This window comes from Oryctolagus cuniculus, chromosome 6 (assembly GCF_964237555.1).
Source record: "Oryctolagus cuniculus chromosome 6, mOryCun1.1, whole genome shotgun sequence".
Lineage (NCBI taxonomy): Eukaryota > Metazoa > Chordata > Mammalia > Lagomorpha > Leporidae > Oryctolagus > Oryctolagus cuniculus.
The window spans coordinates 40,303,511-40,321,340 of record NC_091437.1 but is presented as its reverse complement, the minus strand read 5'-3'; the positions used below and the strand labels follow the sequence as shown (position 1 = coordinate 40,321,340).

At 40.5% G+C, this 17,830-nt stretch overlaps 1 long non-coding RNA gene across 1 annotated transcript in view; it reads left to right on the top strand.

The window, feature by feature from the left end:
* Nucleotides 1–14,521, top strand: part of LOC138850202 (uncharacterized) — a 162,484-nt gene extending 147,963 nt beyond the window's left edge. The window contains exon 5 of the long non-coding RNA XR_011389866.1: nucleotides 14,391–14,521. This is a non-coding gene — a long non-coding RNA (uncharacterized lncRNA). The remainder of the gene's footprint in view (nucleotides 1–14,390) is intronic.
* The last annotated feature ends 3,309 nt before the right edge of the window (nucleotides 14,522–17,830 follow it).

The following is a 17,830-nucleotide window of genomic DNA, read 5'->3' as shown; positions in this document are numbered from 1 at the left end:
TGATAGTTTAGATTTTGGGCTCCCCTTACATTTTAAGCTTGGTGCCCAGTGCCTCTGTCTCCTTTTCACTTCTTGGCCATGCTACATTCGTTTCCTTCACCTGTGAATTAAGGAGCCCCAAACCCGCCTCATGACCACAAGAACCCAGAGACCATCATACAATGACGACTTCTTGTATCTGACCTCTGGAGAGTCTGGCTTGTTAGATCTGGTTAGATTCTGGGGAAACTCTGTGTCTGAAGGGACCAGGTAATTCGGTCATTGATTGTTTCCAAAACACTGAGTTAGATGATTTTTATACTCTTTGCAGCTCTATGTCATAGGATTTTTCCTTTTGTTGATTTTTCTCTTTTTATTGTAAAGATGCCTGGGACTCTAGTCCATTAAGTCAGTAACATCTGTGTGTGAATTAATTTAATAGCTTGTTTTTCTCCTGACTGCAAGGCCCCTGGACACAGGATGTGGAGGGGTGGGGAGGGAAGGAGGGTGCTCCTAAGAGAGTGGAGCTCAAAGAGCTCCTCCCCCCGGAGGCTTCACTGCATTGGAGGGACTAGAAATGCCCCTTATTGAACTATGAACAACAGGAAATTGCTTTTAATCAATGTGAAAATAAATGGAAGTGCATGCCAGAGCATCCTCTCTTTGAAGAGATGTCAGGAACACTTTCAATCTTTTTTCTTCCCAAAAACAGCGGGAGGAACACCACTGGATTCAGCCCTGTAATTTCTACTCAGTAATTATACCTGTCAACACTTCCGACACAGCAGATATAAATAGCCAGTTATCTTACTTTTACTGCTTCCTTTTGTATTTCTTCCTCCAACCACAGACTTCAGTGCCTGATACTATTATCCATCCAGAACACAAAGCATTTGCAGAACGTGCGCTGCTAGACGTTAGACCCGAGTTCCAAAAAGCCACATGCAAGGATTGGGGGAATCTCATTTGCCCATAGAACTCTGGTCTCCAGGATTTATGACAGGTGACGGGTAGAGACAGGCACCAAGGGAAGGGGTTTTGCTTTCCATTTCTATTTTCATTTCACTCTCAGTAGGGATGCACACGTGCATGCATGCCTACTGCGCTGTGTGTGTTATTACACCCACGTACCTGGTCTCCTCTGTGGCCTAGTGACTCACTGCGAGGAAGTCGAGAAAGTGGGGGCTTCTGGGAGGTGGATTAACCCTTTCAGATCCTGGAAAAGCCATGTCAGGAAGTCACTAACCTGAGGACCAGACACACCAGAGTTGTGCCCAGAGGTACTCCTTAGGATGATGGTTGTTGCTGTTGTTTCCAGCTACACTGTCATAGTCACCTATGTTCTCTGAAGGAATTTGACACAGATGATTTTGGAGCTTCTCATAGGAAGAAATATGCTACAGGGGAAAGAAGATGAGATTTGAAGTCAGATATTAGAGAATTGACATCTTTTCTAATTGCTTATTTTATTCATCTGAAGTGAAGTAATTCCACTGAGCGGCAGTCTGTAAGTCTGTTCCATAGGGACAGTAAGAGTACCTTACCTGGAGAATTTCTCTTGGGACAGTTTGAAGAATAGCATATATAGAAGGGCAGGCATTGCGGCACAGCAGGTTAAGCTGCTGCCTGGACCTCCTGCATCCCATATAGGAATGCTGGTTTGGGCTACTCTACGCCTCTGATCCAGCTTCCTGCTAATGTTCCAGGGAAGGCAGCGGATGGTACTTGGGTCCCTGCCACCTGCCAGGGGGAGCCACATGGTGTTCCTGGGCTTCAGCCTGGCCCACCCATAGCTGTTACAGGAATTTGGAGAGTTAATGAGAAAGTATAAATGTGTACGTGTGTGTGTGTGTCTGTCTGTCTTACACTAGCTTTCTTTCTTTTTATTTATTTGAGAGGTAGAGTTACAGACAGTGAGATGGAGAGACAGAGAGAAAGGGGGAGAGAAAGGTCTTCCATCTGCTGGTTCACTCCCCAGATGGCTGCAATGGCCGGAGCTGTGCCAATCTGAAGCCAGGAGCCAGGTGCTTTTTCACAGTCTCCCATGCGGGTGCAGGGGCCCAAGGACTTGGGCCATCTTCTACTGCTTTCCTGGGCCACAGCAGAGAGCTGGATTGGAAGAGGGGCAGCTGGGACTAGAACCGGTGCCCATATGGCATGGCAGCACCACAGGCGGAGGATTAACCAAGTGAGCCACGGCGACGGCCCTTACTAGCTCACTTTCTCTCTTGTTCTCACTTCCACTGTCTCTCACTCTGCCTTTTAAATACATAAATATACAAACATTAAAAAATAATAGCATATTTAGAGACCTTGCCATTATCTGTTAAAATAGCTGACAAACTGCAATGTCCTCAAATTCACACAGGGGGTTTGCAAAAACAAAATCCTGGACTATGTTCCTATATTTTCTGACTTAGTAGTTCTGGAGTAGAACCTGAGAATTTGCATCTCTAACTAGTTCCCTTCTACTGCTGCTGCTTCTGCTGGTTCAGGGACCATACTTTAGAAACCGCTGATTGCTAGTGAATATATATTAGGTTTTCCTGTTTTATGTGTTTAATATAAGCTGATTATTAAGTACTGTCAATGTTATAGGAAAAGTGCTTTTTAGAAAGAAGAGAAAAATAAGTCCTTTCCTTTATAAAATTATGCCATTAGCAGGGAAGGTGTTTATTCTAGCAGTTAAGATGGCCACATCCCACATCGGAGTGTCTGGGCTCAAGTTCCTGCTTTGACTTTTGCTTCCACCTTCCACTGCTGCAGACCATGGGAGGCAGCAGCTGAGGGCTTAAGTGCTTGGGTCTCTGCTACACACATGGGAATCCTGGATTACATTCCTAGTTCCCATCTTCCACCTAACCCATCGATGGCCACTGTGGGCATTTTGGGGAATGAAATCGCAGAGGAGAGCCCCATCTGTCTCTGTCTCTATCTCTCTACCTCTCAAATCATAGTAATAATGAGCATACAAAGCTAGAGCTCTATATTTTAAAAAACTATCCTACTGGGGAAGACAGTATCCTTCTTTTTCCCCTCTACCATTACCACCAAAGGAGAAAAAAAATGGCATATTTCAGTTACTCAGAGCAAGACAGTAAGGGCTGAGTTATCTGAGCTGTGAGGGAAAGAAAGGGTAATGAAATGCTGAGACCCACCACGCTTCAGTGCTATGCTTTAGGCTGCATGAGTATGTTCAGATGAATCCCCAGAGATGGGCTCCTTCTCTTATATGATGTCCTATATATTTTAGGGACTCGTTTTAAGAAAATAAATGCAAAATAATGATTGCAAAATTAGGGCTAAATTTGTGCAAGAAGCCCCTACAAGAGAGAGGTTCTGTAACTTCCTGAGCTTCATTAACTCCTTGTAAATCGTTCTCCATATGTACCTTAAAGTATACAATCAAGGTTCCGGACATGAAGGAACCTATAGAGTAGTTGGAAAATCAACCTGGTGTCCATGTTCTAGAGCTAAGAACATCTGTGAGAAATGAGAACATCAAAGCAGGGGACTAGAGAGACGCTGGGCAAAGGGATCTTGGTTATCACGAGTGAGTGAGTGCTACTGGCACCTAATGGAGAAGGCGGAGATGCCACTGCGCATCTGCAAAGTGCAGGACAAGCCACCACAACAGTGATCTGGCCCCAGACGTCACTACTAACAAATCTAAGAAAGCCTGTCATAGGACAGAACTGTTTTCCAGGAATGCCAAGTAGGAGATGACTAAATATCTATTTTGGGAACCACATCCTTGCTTCCTCCTGCTGCAGAGCCCCTGGCTCCTCCCTGCTCTGTTGGGGCCGCTATTCTGGAGGCACCTGCTTGGCTGGCTTGCTCACTTTAAGTCAGGCCCTTTTCAGGCATTGCTTCCTGGGAAGCCTCTCCTGACCAGCCACTCATTCCAAACTGTCCCCACTCCCTTATGTGCCTCCTAACCACTTTCCCTGCGTTTTTTGTTTTTTAATTTTTGCTACTTGACTTCATAGTGTAATGTTGATGGTTTATTTTGGTGTCCCTCTTTCAGATGTTAGTCTCATGAGATCAAGAACTTTGTCTTGTTCATTGCTCCAACTTTGTAGCATGCTTCACCCACAGCATCAGTGAATATCTGTTGAATGGATGTGGGAAAAAAAGGCTTTACTGACACGCTAGGGTTGAAGTACTCAGCGAATACAGCTTATTGTTAACATTGTAACTAGTGTAATTGTGTCCCATTTAGACTGCAATGTGATACTGAGCAGAGGTTTCTCGTTTTACCTACCTTTGGGAGGAGGCCCTGATTCTCCCTGGGTCCTGTGGGTTGGCTCTATCCTTACATTTTCTCAGTGTGTGCTTTGAGAATGAAGCTGATGGGCTCTGAAGGGACTGCCATCCGTCACTCAGTTCTTCTGTCATCACTCTGCAGATGACAGCCTCTCATAGCAAAGCAGGGGGAGCTGACTCAGAGTTAACACCCTGCATCTGGAAGGGGACAGGTTAAGACAGCAATTATTCAGGGAGCAAATCCAAACCGTCAGATGAACAACAGAGACAGAAGCCCAGCTGCCTGGGCTGAGTTTGACTTTGCACCTGGACAACTGCTTGGGGAAAGGCCTTAAGTACATGTGACTTGATTTGTCTTTTGTTCTTTAACATGGGGGGAGAGAGAGAACCCTGGCAGTGGAAAATTTCCCAGATGGCCCCTTTTGACATGATCTTGAGCCATGGGTGAAATGAACAAAGAATGGAATTGATGTCACTTATTTAGCAAACATTACTGAGTGCTTATCACTTGCCAGGTCATGTGAAGAAAGGGTTCTTGTTCCCAGGAATAAGAAAAGTTACTCTTAGAGAAATATAACTTGCCCAAAGAAAACCAGCCAGTGAGTGGCTATTGCTGAAATGTTTGAGCTCACTGTCCCTTCAGGGCTCTTGTTTGTGCATTTCTCCAGGGTTTCATGACTGCTTCCTCCAGTTAGAGTCAGTTCAGCTGTCACCACCTCACAGAGGCATTCAATCACCCTGTCCACAGTTAACTTTCCCTTTACTCTGTCACATGATCTCTTTTTTTATTATTTTACCATTTTAATCCCTTCATGAAATTACCAAATCTAATCTTATCAGTGTCCACCTATCAGTCGGTTAACTTGTCAAAATAGAAGGTCCTATTCATTAAAGCAGGACCCTCTCAGTTTTGCTCACAGTTTCCAGCAACCAAGTTTGGACATACACATCCGAATTACTCCATAAATCGTTATTGAATGAGTGCATCGAAGGTGATGGGCCTCAAATAAGGTATGTCTGAGACTGAATCCCATGTTTCTCGGTGCTAGGAGTCTTGCCTCTTGAGGAGCTTGTGTTAATGTTATCATCCAACATTGAAGAGCATTAAGAACTTTAGTGAGTGATTTTCCCTCTGTGGGTCTCATTTTCTTCATCCATGGAATGGGTCTGTATTCATTTGAATACAATCAAACAACAACGACATAGCCAGTGTCAATACCATGAAGACCAGGGGCTGGCGTTGTGGCACAGTGGGTTAAACTACCACCAGAGACTCTAGCATCCCATATGAGCATCAATTCAAGTCCCAGCTATTCCACTTCTGATCCAGCTCCCTGCTAATGAACCTGGGAAAGCAGCAGAGGATGGCCCACATGCCTGGATCCCTGCCACCCACATGGGAGCACTGGATGGAGTTCTAGCCTCCTGGCTTCGGCCTGGCCCAATCCTGTCATTGTGGCCATTTGGAGAATGAGCCAGCAGATTTAAGATCTCTATCTAATTCTGCCTTTAAAATAAATAAATAAATATTTTTTAAAACAATCCAGACTCACAGCTTGTATTAATGCCAGGAGTAAACCTGGGGAGAAAATATGAGGAGGGAGAAGGTGGTTAAAACAGTGAATTAATAATCATTAGTAAGCAAATTATTTTGTGTCCAGCCATATGATGGATGATACAATCTTCAAATCTAATGAGGCAGACATGTGAACAGTCTTTTGTTTTTTGGCCATTTCTTGATGCTATTTTCAGGTTTGTTTTTTTTTTTTTTCCTTCTTAATGTTCTTTTCCTCCTACTCTCTATTTTGTGATCAAGTATAATGTCCATGGGTTAGGGATCAGAGAATCTTAGATGGGTGGTTCTAGCTCAGGATTGTCCAAGAGACTGTGATTGAAGTACTGGTTGGAGTTGTACTTGTTCCAAAGCTTGACCTGGGTTGAAATCTTTCTGATAAGCATCATACTCATGTGGCTGTTGGTTGATCTCAGAAAACCCATTTGTTCGCCCATTCGTGGACGTTCCCACAAAGTTATTTCACAACATGGCCCCAGAATTCCCTTAGAAGCAAATGATAGAAGAAAGAGCAGGGAGAGAACCCAAGATGGGAACTGCAGTGATGTCCAGTTATTCTGTGGTATTCTATGCTTCTTTAGATAGTAAGATCAGGCCATATTCAAGAAGAGAAAATTACATAAGAACATACCCCATCTAGTTTATAATTTTATTTGATGAAATAATTCGCCTACTACAAACAAACAAAAATATGTAAGAACAACTTCTGTAGAGTATGACTCTGATAATGTCAGCATCCTGGCTGCACATTGGAATGCTCAGATTATTATTATTTTTTTTAAATACTGATGTCTGGATCTTATGCTAAGATTGTTGTTTAATAGCTCTGTGTTTCAGTATGGAAATTAGGATTTTTCAAAAGATTCCCCAGGTAATTCTAACACGTGGCCAAGGCTGAGGAGTGACTGGTGTGGAATGTTTACCCAGTAGGTGTTTGCCATGAACCAGTATGTCCATTTCGACATGCCTCAGTAGGATTCTTTAAAAACCACAACTTCCAGTCTTGTGACACCCTGGTGTACTCCCAAGAGATAAACTAGTTGTGAAATGTAATGAATTAATCAAGTGAGATGATTTGCTGATAGAACTGTTGGTATTGGCCAAGTTCAGTGCCATGGGGTGGCAAAGGGCATTTGCCAAACACGATTTCAGTTGTGATTTGGATCCGTTGTTTTTGACAACAATTCAATAGCAGACTGGAGGTGTACTGAGGACACCCTCATCAGGCATGCTGGATGAATGTGCCATCTCTCTTGTCACAGTGGCAGGAGAACCTGCAACTAGCCTACCCAGGAGAGGGGTGAAGGGCAAGAAAATACTGATTTAAAAGAACAGATCCCTATTTTATTCCCATGTGAACTATTATTTGACCCAACAAGGGAGTGTTTGTCCCTGTGTGCCCTCTCTTTCTCCGTGGGATTAAGGTAAATGTCCTGTATAAATGGAACTGTTGGAGTGCTGAGAGAGGGGGACTGGGATGCATGCTGATAGCTCAGCTGAGTTTTTGAGAGTTGATTTCAAATGGGTTAATAATACCTCCTAGATGAAAGGGGAAAGCAGATAGTCATGTGAGCTACAGTTTACATTATTTTGCAAAAGGAAATATTATTTAATACATAGCCAAAGACAACGAGGATGATAAGAAAGAGATTCAGGATCTGGCTTTGTGGTGAAGCAGGTTAAGTCCCTGCCTGTGATGCTGGCATTGCACCATCAGTTTAAGTCCCGGATGCTCAGTTTCCAATCCAGCTTCCTGCTATTGTACCTGGAAAAGCAATAGAAGATGGTCCAAGTTCTTGGGCCCCTGCCACCCACATTTGAGACCCAGATGGAGTTCCAGGCTCCTTACTTTGCCCTGGCTCACCCCTAGCCATTGCAGTTATTTGGGGGATTGAACCAGTGGAAGGAAGATCTCTGGTTCTTTCTCTGTCTCGTTCTCTCTTTCTTTCTCTCTCTCTCTCTCCCCCCATTGCTCTGTCCCTCTTCCATTAAAATATATCAATAAATACTTTTTAAACTTTTACTTAATAAATATAAATTTCCAAAGTACAGACTATGGATTACAATGGCTTCCCCCCCATAACTTCCCTCCCACCTGCAACCCTCCCATCTCGAGCTCCCTCTCCCATTCCATTCGCATCAAGATTTATTTTCAATTCTCTTTATATACAGAAGATTCATTTCATATATATTAAGTAAAGATTTCAACAGTCAACAGTTTACACCCACACAGAAACACAAAGTGTAAAATACTGTTTGAGTACTAGTTATAGCATTAAATCACAATGTACAGCACATTAAGGACAGAGATCCTACATGAGGAGTAAGTGCACAGTGACTCCTGTTGCTGACTTAACACATTGACACTCTTGTTTATGGCGTCAGTAATCACCCTAGGCTCTTGTCATGAGTTGCCAAGGCTATGGAAGCCTTTTGAGTTCTCCGACTCTTATCTTACTTAGACAAGGTCATAGTCAAAGTGGAAGTTCTCTCCTCCCTTCAGAGAAAGGTACCTCCTTCTTTGAAGACCTGTTCTTTCCACTGGAATCTCACTCACAGAGATCTTTCATTTAGGTTGTCTTTTTTTTTTTTTTTTTTTCCCAGAGTGTCTTGGCTTTCCATGCCTAAAATACTCTCATGGGCTCTTCAGCCGGATCTGAATGCCTTGAGGGTTGATTATGAGGCCAGAGAGCTGTTTAGGACATCTGCCATTCTATGAGTCTGCTGTGTATCCTGCTTCCCATGTTGGATCGTTCTATCCCTTTTTAATTCTATCAGTTAGTATTAGCAGACACTAGTCTTGTTTATGTGATCCCTTTGACTCTGAGACCTATCAGTATGATCAACTGTGAACTGAAATTGATCACTTGGACTAGTGAGATGGCATTGGTACATTCCCCCTTGATGGGATTGAATTGGAATCCCCTGGCATGTTTCTAACTCAACCATTTGGGGCAAGTCAGATTGAGCATGTCCCAAATTGTACATCTCCTCTTTCTCTTATTCCCACTTTTATATTTAACAGAGATCACTTTTCAGTTAAATTTAAACACCTAAGAATAATTGTGTGTTAATTACAGAATTCAACCAATAGTATTAAGTAGAATAAAAAAATACTAAAAGGAATAAAGTATTAAGTTGTTCATCAACAGTCTGGACAAGGGCTGATCAAGTCACTGTTTCTCATAGTATCCATTTCACTTCAACAGGTTTCCTTTTTGGTGCTCGGTTAGTTGTCACCAATCAGGGAGAAGATATGATATTTGTCCCTTTGGGACTGGCTTATTTCACTCAGCATGATGTTTTCCAGATTCCTCCATTTTGTTGCAAATGACCGGATTTCATTGTTTTTGACTGCTGTATAGTATTCTATAGAGTACATGTCCCATAACTTCTTTTTTTTTTTTTTTTTTTTTTTCCCATAACTTCTTTATCCAGTCTACTGTTGATGGGCATTTAGGTTGATTCCACGTCTTAGCTATTGTGAATTGAGCTGCAATAAACATTAAGGTGCAGACAGCTTTTTTGTTTGCCAGTTTAAAAAAGAGGATAAAGGGAAATACTAATGATAACAACAAACTTCACACATCTGTTATACATTAACCGTTTCTCCTAGTAGCACAAGTATTACATATGTTAGCATCACACATATCTCTTGCTGCCAGGAAAGGTTTGGAAGAGATGAACCTACAGAGAAACTGAATGACATTTTATACATTGAAATTGCTAATTTCTGGATTTGGATTTTAAAATGTACTATTATGATTACTATTACCACTACTGTACTGGCTAGGGGCCTAGTTACACTAAGCATTATTTTATCTAAGCAATTTAAAAACTTTAGAATTAGACTATTATTTTTATTATCATTACTGCTTCAATTTTACTTATGAGAGAATTGAGGTAGAGAGAGGAAATAATTTGTCCAAAGTCAAATAGCTAGAATATGCTAGGGCTGGAACTTTATGTTGGGTCTGTTGAAATTTAAGCATTCACTCTTTGCAATATAAAAATATTATAGTGAGAGAAGCAAAAATGCAGTCTACAGCTTTGGGAAAAAATTGTTCTGTAGGCAGAGTCTGAGATAACATTTTGCTAACGCCTTTGATTGTGAATCACTGGTTGGTAGATTCTGAATGCCAGGTTCTTTCAGTTTACAACGTCTCATAGCCCTTGATTCCTGTGCACTAAATGAAGGAATGAAACACAGAATTGATGTGCATGTTATATCTTACAGATTTGTCTGCAAAATAATAACATACACTATATTAAATGGTGGAGTAATACCAAGTCTAAAACACAGCTGGTGCTCATGGAGATGATCAACATGAGAAACCAAAAATGCAATATATTATGAAGGAACAATCATACATTTTAGATAGCTTCATTGTTAGCTAACCTCCAGGCTAGGATTTAAGATGGAATGAAAAAATTACTATCAATAGATTCAAATCCTGTTCAGTGAAGTCAAATGGAAGAGGGAATGATTATAAATGATCCAGACTTGAGATAAAAGGTAAAATCCTAACAGTCTGCAGAAAATGCAGCCGCAGAAGCTGACCTTTCAAGGGTGTGTAGGCTTCCAGAAGCAGACAGATGGACTGCTGATGTGTTGGAATTACCTTATGAGAGCTGAATATTCACACCTCTCCCCAGCCCTGCCTTCTGTAACTTCCGATTGGTAACCTGAAATTGACCATTGTAAGACTATTTACACCATGAAAATTGCCAAATATTACAAATAAGTACCCGCACAGGAGGCAAAGGGAGGCTAGGACTCCCTTGCAGTTGCGAATGCCCAGGAGTATGAATACACACTGGGAGAAGTCTGGTCACATACAGTAGGAGGAGGGTAAAGCAGATTGAAGCAGTCCTTGAATGCCAAGCCAAAGAGGCTCAATTCTGTTTTATAGGCCCTGTACCCATCTGATATAACCATATTTGTATTTTAAGCTGAAAATGAGAGATTGGAAATGGGAGACCAGTTAAGATTCTTTGGTAGTAAATAGCATAACAGGAAGAGAACAGAGACCTAGACAGGGAAGTGAATTATGTGTGAGAGAAGGAGATAGACAGAAATGGCACAGGAAAAGAATTTAGAAAACTTGACAGTAGATAGAATGGCAGTTATTGAGAAAAGGTATTATTACTAAGTCACTTGGTCTGGGGACTGAAGGTTAGTGAGGTTATTTACAGAGACAGGAAATATAAGGAGAAGAATGTGGTTGAGTAGAAGGTGATACTCTCAGTTGCAAACGTGATGAACTTGAAGAAATTCAAAGGAATTGAGAAGTTATAGCCTGGATCTCCAGGGAAATATCAGATAGCTCTCAGAGATAAACAGGTGGTAATAAAGATCAAGGAAGTAAAGGACAGAATACAGGAAGAGGGCAAAGAGTAGCAGGACCTAAGGGAGATGATGGAACATTCCACTAAACTCTCCATCAATTCTTTGATGTGCTAGCTTAGATATTAAGCATTGCTTTTGTTGGGTAACTGAATGTCCTATTTTGTCTGAGATACTACCAGTTAATGTTGTCTTGACCCAGTATAATTATAAATAGCATCCCTGTCTACTCTCAGAATTGTCCCAGTTTGGATGACAAATTGCCTCTAATTATGTGCCACAGACTGTGCTGACAATTGAGATTTTAATGAAAAGCTCACCTACACCCTGGCCTTAAAACTACATATTACTTGTGTGTATGTGTGTGTGCGTGTATGCACACATGTTGTGTGTGTGTTGAGGGACATGGAAATAAGGTAAAAGTTACGGCTTTTTCCCTCGTGTAACCTGATACCTGCAAATGAGGATGCCACTAACCATCTACTAAGTGTCAATGCCATCACATCAGTCAATAAACACTAAAGGACTGAGAAAGGGTTAGGGTGGAAACCCTCCTTTTGCCTCTCCAGATCCATTTTCTGACTTCTCCATTCTTCTTTGTCAGAGAATCTGATATTCCTGGACTGTATTAATCGTTTAATTAATTGTTCTGACTTTCAGAGGGCTTGGCAAATGGATGGCACCAACAGGGAATATTAGGAGAGTGAGATTGGAAAATGTGTTCCTTTGACTCTCCTCATATTGGATCACCATAGGTAAACCGTATTCCTGTGCTAAAGCACAGATCTATATGGTACACTCTTTGGGTTCCAGGAACTGTTTCCTTCCCAGTTCCTGATTGGCTAGAGACATCAAAACTCAGAGGAGGATTTAACATTTCCCTTCAGTGTCCTTCACTTGCTCAAACTCCTTCCAGTCTCTAGGAGGGGGCCTAGCCATGTGTTGATGTGGTCATATTGTTTAGATGCTTTGCTAAAGTAAGATCTTGCAGTAGTTAAGGTTCTAAAAATCATCCCCAAGATGCATGCTCTAATTGCTGGGACTATGGATATGCTGAAATGTGATGTTGTGTAAGGGAGATTATCTGGGTATTCTTAACTGATCACATGAGCCATTGGGAGTGCCACTGCTGGTGGCAGAAGAGGTCAGAGAGGTTTGGTGCGTGAGCAAGATTGGATGTTCTGTCATTGGCTGGAGAATGAATGGGTTCACATAAGAACGTGTGCAGGCACTTTAAGGTGCTTCCTCCTGGTCTCCCATGTGGGTGAAGGGCCCAGGCACTTGGGCCATCCTCCACTGCACTCCTGGGCCACAGCAGAGAGCTGGACTGGAAGAGGAGCAACCGGGACTAGAACCCTGAATGCCGGCACCACAGGTGGAGGACTAGCTAAGTGAGCTGTGGCGCCGGCCTGATTTAAATTTTTAAAATGAAACATGAAAGATGCCAGCCTTGTGGCACAGAGGTTGAATCACCATTTCTGATGCTAGCATCCCATGTGGGTATGCTGGTTCAAGTCCTGACATCTCTGTTTCTGATCCAGCTGCCTAATAATGCATCTGGGAGGGCAACAGGCAGAGAATGATGGCCCAACTATTTGGGCCCCTGCCACCCAAGTGGTAGGCACAGATTGAGTTTCAGACTTTGGGTTTAAGCCTGGCTCAGACATAGCTTTTGTGGCCGTTTGTGGCCATTTATGGATTGAACCAGTAGGTGGAAGATCTCTCTCTCTTTTTCCATGAACAGTTAAGTATAATATATTTGTCTCTCCCTCTATCACTGTGCCTTTCAAATAAATGAATTAAACAAGTGTTAACAAAAGCTCATGTCATTAACAATAATAACCTGGAAGGCAAACCTTGTTTTATCCGGAGGTAACCAAAGATTCTGCAGCCAATATTAAGGGAAAAAAAGTTATGACATGTCATCAGATGGTCAATTAGAATTATCAATATTATTTTGTAGTCTTTGTACTTGTTTTGTTTGACCATAGAAGTTATAGTAATTTATTTTCTCATTTGAAGCCATCTATTTGCATTATTTTATAATTTGTTATTTTATAGTACTTTTATTAAAGAGAAAGTTTATTTACCTTGTATAAATAAATAAATTAAAAAGTAAAGCAGCTGGGACTCTAACCAGACAGTCCAATGGGATGTTGACATCTCAGGTGCTGATTTAACCACTGAGCCACGTAACCACCACTGTTTTAGCTCTTATGGCTTTATAGAAATACTAAAAATACCCATTACCATCAATTCTATTTTCCTTCTAATATATATATAGATTCATCTTGTCTATTTTCAATTTCAATTTTTTATTTAAATCATACTAATTTTATGGATTATATCTTAGTTTAAATTGACATATTTGAAATTCAATTTTTTTACCTAAGTACAGAATATGTTTCCTGTTATTTAATTTTGGGAGTGGAAATGTTCATCAACACTCATTTGAATATTCTTGATATCTGTCTTACACTTTTCATGTAAAGTTTATTCCTAGATATTTAATTTCTGATGGTATTAAAATAATTTGTGTTTTCTTCTAATTGTTTATGACAACTATTGGTTTTGTTCTAAGAAAGTTACTGAATTTTTTTCTTTAAATAATTTTATATTTGATTTTAAACAATTTTCTTTAACTTTGCAAGTTGACAATAAAATTATATACAAATTTTAAAAAGAGAAAGTTAATAAAGTGATTTAATGAATAAACTTTGAGTACTGAAGTGGTTCCATGAATAAACATCAGCCCTGAATCTTCCCCATAACCTCCCTGCTGTTTCTAGTCTTTGGGTGCTACACTATTTTTTATTAATTCCTCTAAGCCTTGCCTACAGTTTAGAAAACTGCTTTATTAAATTCCCCTCCACTTGTTCAGTAGAGTGGGCCACCTCTTTCTATGAGGGATCCCACCTGATACCCTTGTGTTGTGTTGATGGATCTGGCCTAACAATAGGGTTCTCAGTGGAGAGCAGGAGGAAGGGGGCTATTTTAGTCAACAGAGTTGCAGGAGCCAAGCAAAATACAGAGGGAAAGAAAGATCCTGGGTCTGGCTGGATCAGTAGTGGAGTTCACGCTGGGGATTGGCCATGTACAATTTAGATTTGATCATTTAAAAATTTCAAGTCCAGAAGTGAGTACCTGCTGAAGTGTCCAGCTATTGTTTTTGCTTATAGTTCATGTAATTTTTATCTTATTCCCATTTTTGTGTTGATCTTACAGATAGCAACCAGAGACAGAAGCTTCTTTCTGCTACATTGCTGAAGAGCTCGGGTTTCTCTAGAAGAATCAACGTAGTGTTTGTCATTGTGTGTGTGTGTGTGTGTGTGACAGAGAGCATGCGCAAAGAGAGATATATGTATGCATATATTTGTGCTCATACATGAACACAGACACATTATTACCAGGATAGAGGCCATTTCACAGAACATAAATTAGGCCTCTCAGTGGGCCATGGAGAATGCTGTTTCCCCATACCATGGCTGGCACTATCTGAAACTGCAGATGGCCAAAAGGAATGGCTAAATGTGTATACTCAGTCCCTAGACCCTAGACAGGACTGGTTGTTAAAGTAGAAACGTTCTGATGATGGAATTTCGCACCTCTTGGTTCTGGTTTACTTTAAAAAATCTTTAGAAATTTAACTTATGCTTAGTGTAGAAAACTTGAAAAACATAGCAAGAGAATAAACCACAATAAATATAATTACCCATCAACGTTTTACTGCATGCCTTTTAAACAGTTTTTGGTGCATACCTACCTTTTAGGTGACATTGCCCTGCAAATCTCTCTTTGCTTAGCAATACAGAATGGCTTTATCATCTTCTCCACACAATTTTAATAGTTTTTACTGTTTTGATTGTTACAGAAGTTAAATGTGACCATTTTAGAAAATGTAGAAAGAAAGCAGCCAAAAATAAAATAAGCACCATCCAGAACTAAACTAATAATGATAGTCTCTGTTGGCATTTTGATGCAACAGAATTTTTAATGGTTGCATTATATTTCACCATTAGATATGCTGTATTAATAAAATCATTTGATAGTAGGTTCTCAGTTTTTCTGTTGTACATAAACCATAAAGGAGTATCCTTGTTCATATATTTTGTGTATATCTATACATCTGATTATTTCCTTTGGAGGAATTCCATTTTTAATGCTTGACATGTTTAATGCTGCAGGAGTCTAAAATGATAAATGGTGATTAATTAGCCAGGTGCCCAGGGCTTTGCAACCTTTCTCAAAGAAATGAGCTCCCTGGGGCAGCTGCTTTATCTGTTGACTTGCTGGGAGAGCAGTGGAATCAAAAGCCAATGATATTCAAGGAACATAATGTGCTATGTCTTAAACTCTAATTACATCTAATCTATTATCAAATGTGTTGCTGACATTTCAAAATGTTTTCCTTTGTATATTTTAAATATGTATTTGGAGAAAAATCATCTTTTCTGTATCACTTTTGTCCCTTTTTGACTTCCCAATTTCCTCCACCTTTCAACAACTAGTTCAATGATTCATGGTAATTTTAGGGATCAGAGAACACTTAGCAGAGAACCTAAGAAACTTAGCTTCCATCAAAACCACATGTATTTCCTGTTTCTAAGCCAATAGATCTTCAAAGAATCCTGTTTCTTTATAGGACCTCATTAACATCAAGTGCATCCTTAGTGAGCATGGCGAGCCCCGTTCTGCCCCTGCACATTTCTGGCCTCTTTCAGAAATCTGCCTGCTGTCATCGCTGTTTGTCCCCCACTGTCCTGAACTTATTGTGGCTCCAAAGCTCTTCTTTGCACTGCTGCAACATTCTGTGGCCTTCTTGGACCTGGGCAAGATCATAGACTTTCTCTTAGTTTGCAAAAGTAAATGTCAAAATGCATTATCAACAGAACTTTATTAAAAGTCAGGGATAGAAGAATTATAGTGCAGAAATGGGAGAGAAATCAAATTGAATATTGGAGACAATTGCTGTAGGATCTAATTACTGGAAGCCTCACAGTTCTCCCAGTGGTTGCCTTTCTCTTACATGCCCTAGCGTAGCTGTGCCACAGGCCCCAACCCGATCTTCTCTATTCTGATTCTTAACTCAAAAGTTCCCTTTTCTGAGAGGGGGGGTCGGGGAGTTGGGAGTCACAGCATATGTCACTCAGTGAAGGTGTAAGAAACTTTACGGTGAAGCGATTACGTCCCTGTGAAGGGCACTCTCTTTATATTTAGAGTGCTTGGCCTGAAGCATTTGGAATATGTCACTGTTTTAGTGTTTTCTGAGAACAATGAGTAGATACTTGCCTGAAATATCTATAACTACATGACTCATCAAAGTGGTCTCTCACATTAAAGTGCAGATCTGTGTGGAAAAAAAGATTCTTGCTTCACTGTGGAATGCAGAAAAGATTTTTGGTGTATTTTCCTATTTGATCATTATTATAAGCCCATTGATAAACTAAATTCCTGGAAGATTTAAATATCAGTTTGACCCAATTATAAAATCACACATTGGGTCAAATATTGTAGAATGCTTTAGACCCACTCCCTTCTACCCAGGCACTTGGTTCATCTCAAGCCTTTTTTATTTTTCTCTCTGACCTGCTCTGAAACCTTCTTCCGAAAAATTCCCACCTCACGAACGATTACCTGTTGGAGCGTGTTAGGAGGGCATTGGTTCAGATTGTTTGACTGCAAACTCTTTGAGGGCAGACAATTTACTTTTAGCTTTAGCAATGCCAGATGCATCATGTAATAAATGCTGAGCTGTGTTTTCTTAACTTCTTTATTTAGGGGACCCAAAGAACTCTACTAAGAGACTAGTGGAACTCATAGAAGATTTTGGCAAAGTAGCAGGGTATAAAATCAATGCACAAAAATCAACAGCCTTTGTATACACAGGCAATGCCAGGGCTGAGGAAGAACTTCTAAGATCAATCCCATTCACAATAGCTACAAAAACAATCAAATACCTTGGAATAAACTTAACCAAGGACGTTAAAGATCTCTATGATGAAAATTACAAAACCTTAAAGAAAGAAATAAAAGAAGATACCAAGAAATGGAAAAATCTTCCATGCTCATGGATTGGAAGAATCAATATCATCAAAATGTCCATTCTCCCAAAAGCAATTTATAGATTCAATGCAATACCAATCAAGATACCGAAGACCTTCTTCTCAGATCTGGTAAAAATGGTGCTGAAATTTATATGGAGACATAGGAGACCTCGAATAGCTAAAGCAATCTTGTAAAACAAAAACAAAGCAGGAGGCATCACAATACCAGATTTCAGAACATACTACAGGGCAGTTGTAATCAAAACAGCATGGTACTGGTACAGAAACAGATGGATAGACCAATGGAACAGAATTGAAACACCAGAAATCAATCCAAACATCTACAGCCAACTCATATTTGATCAAGGATCCAAAACCAATCCCTGGAGTAAGGACAGTCTATTCAATAAATGGTGCTGGGAAAATTGGATTTCCACGTGCAGAATCATGAAGCAAGACCCCTACCTTTCACCTTACACAAAAATCCACTCAACATGTATTAAAGACTTAAATCTACGACATGACACCATCAAATTATTAGAGAGCATTGGAAAAACCCTGCAAGATATAGGTACCGGCAATAACTTCTTGGAAAACACCCCAGAAGCACAGGCAGTCAAA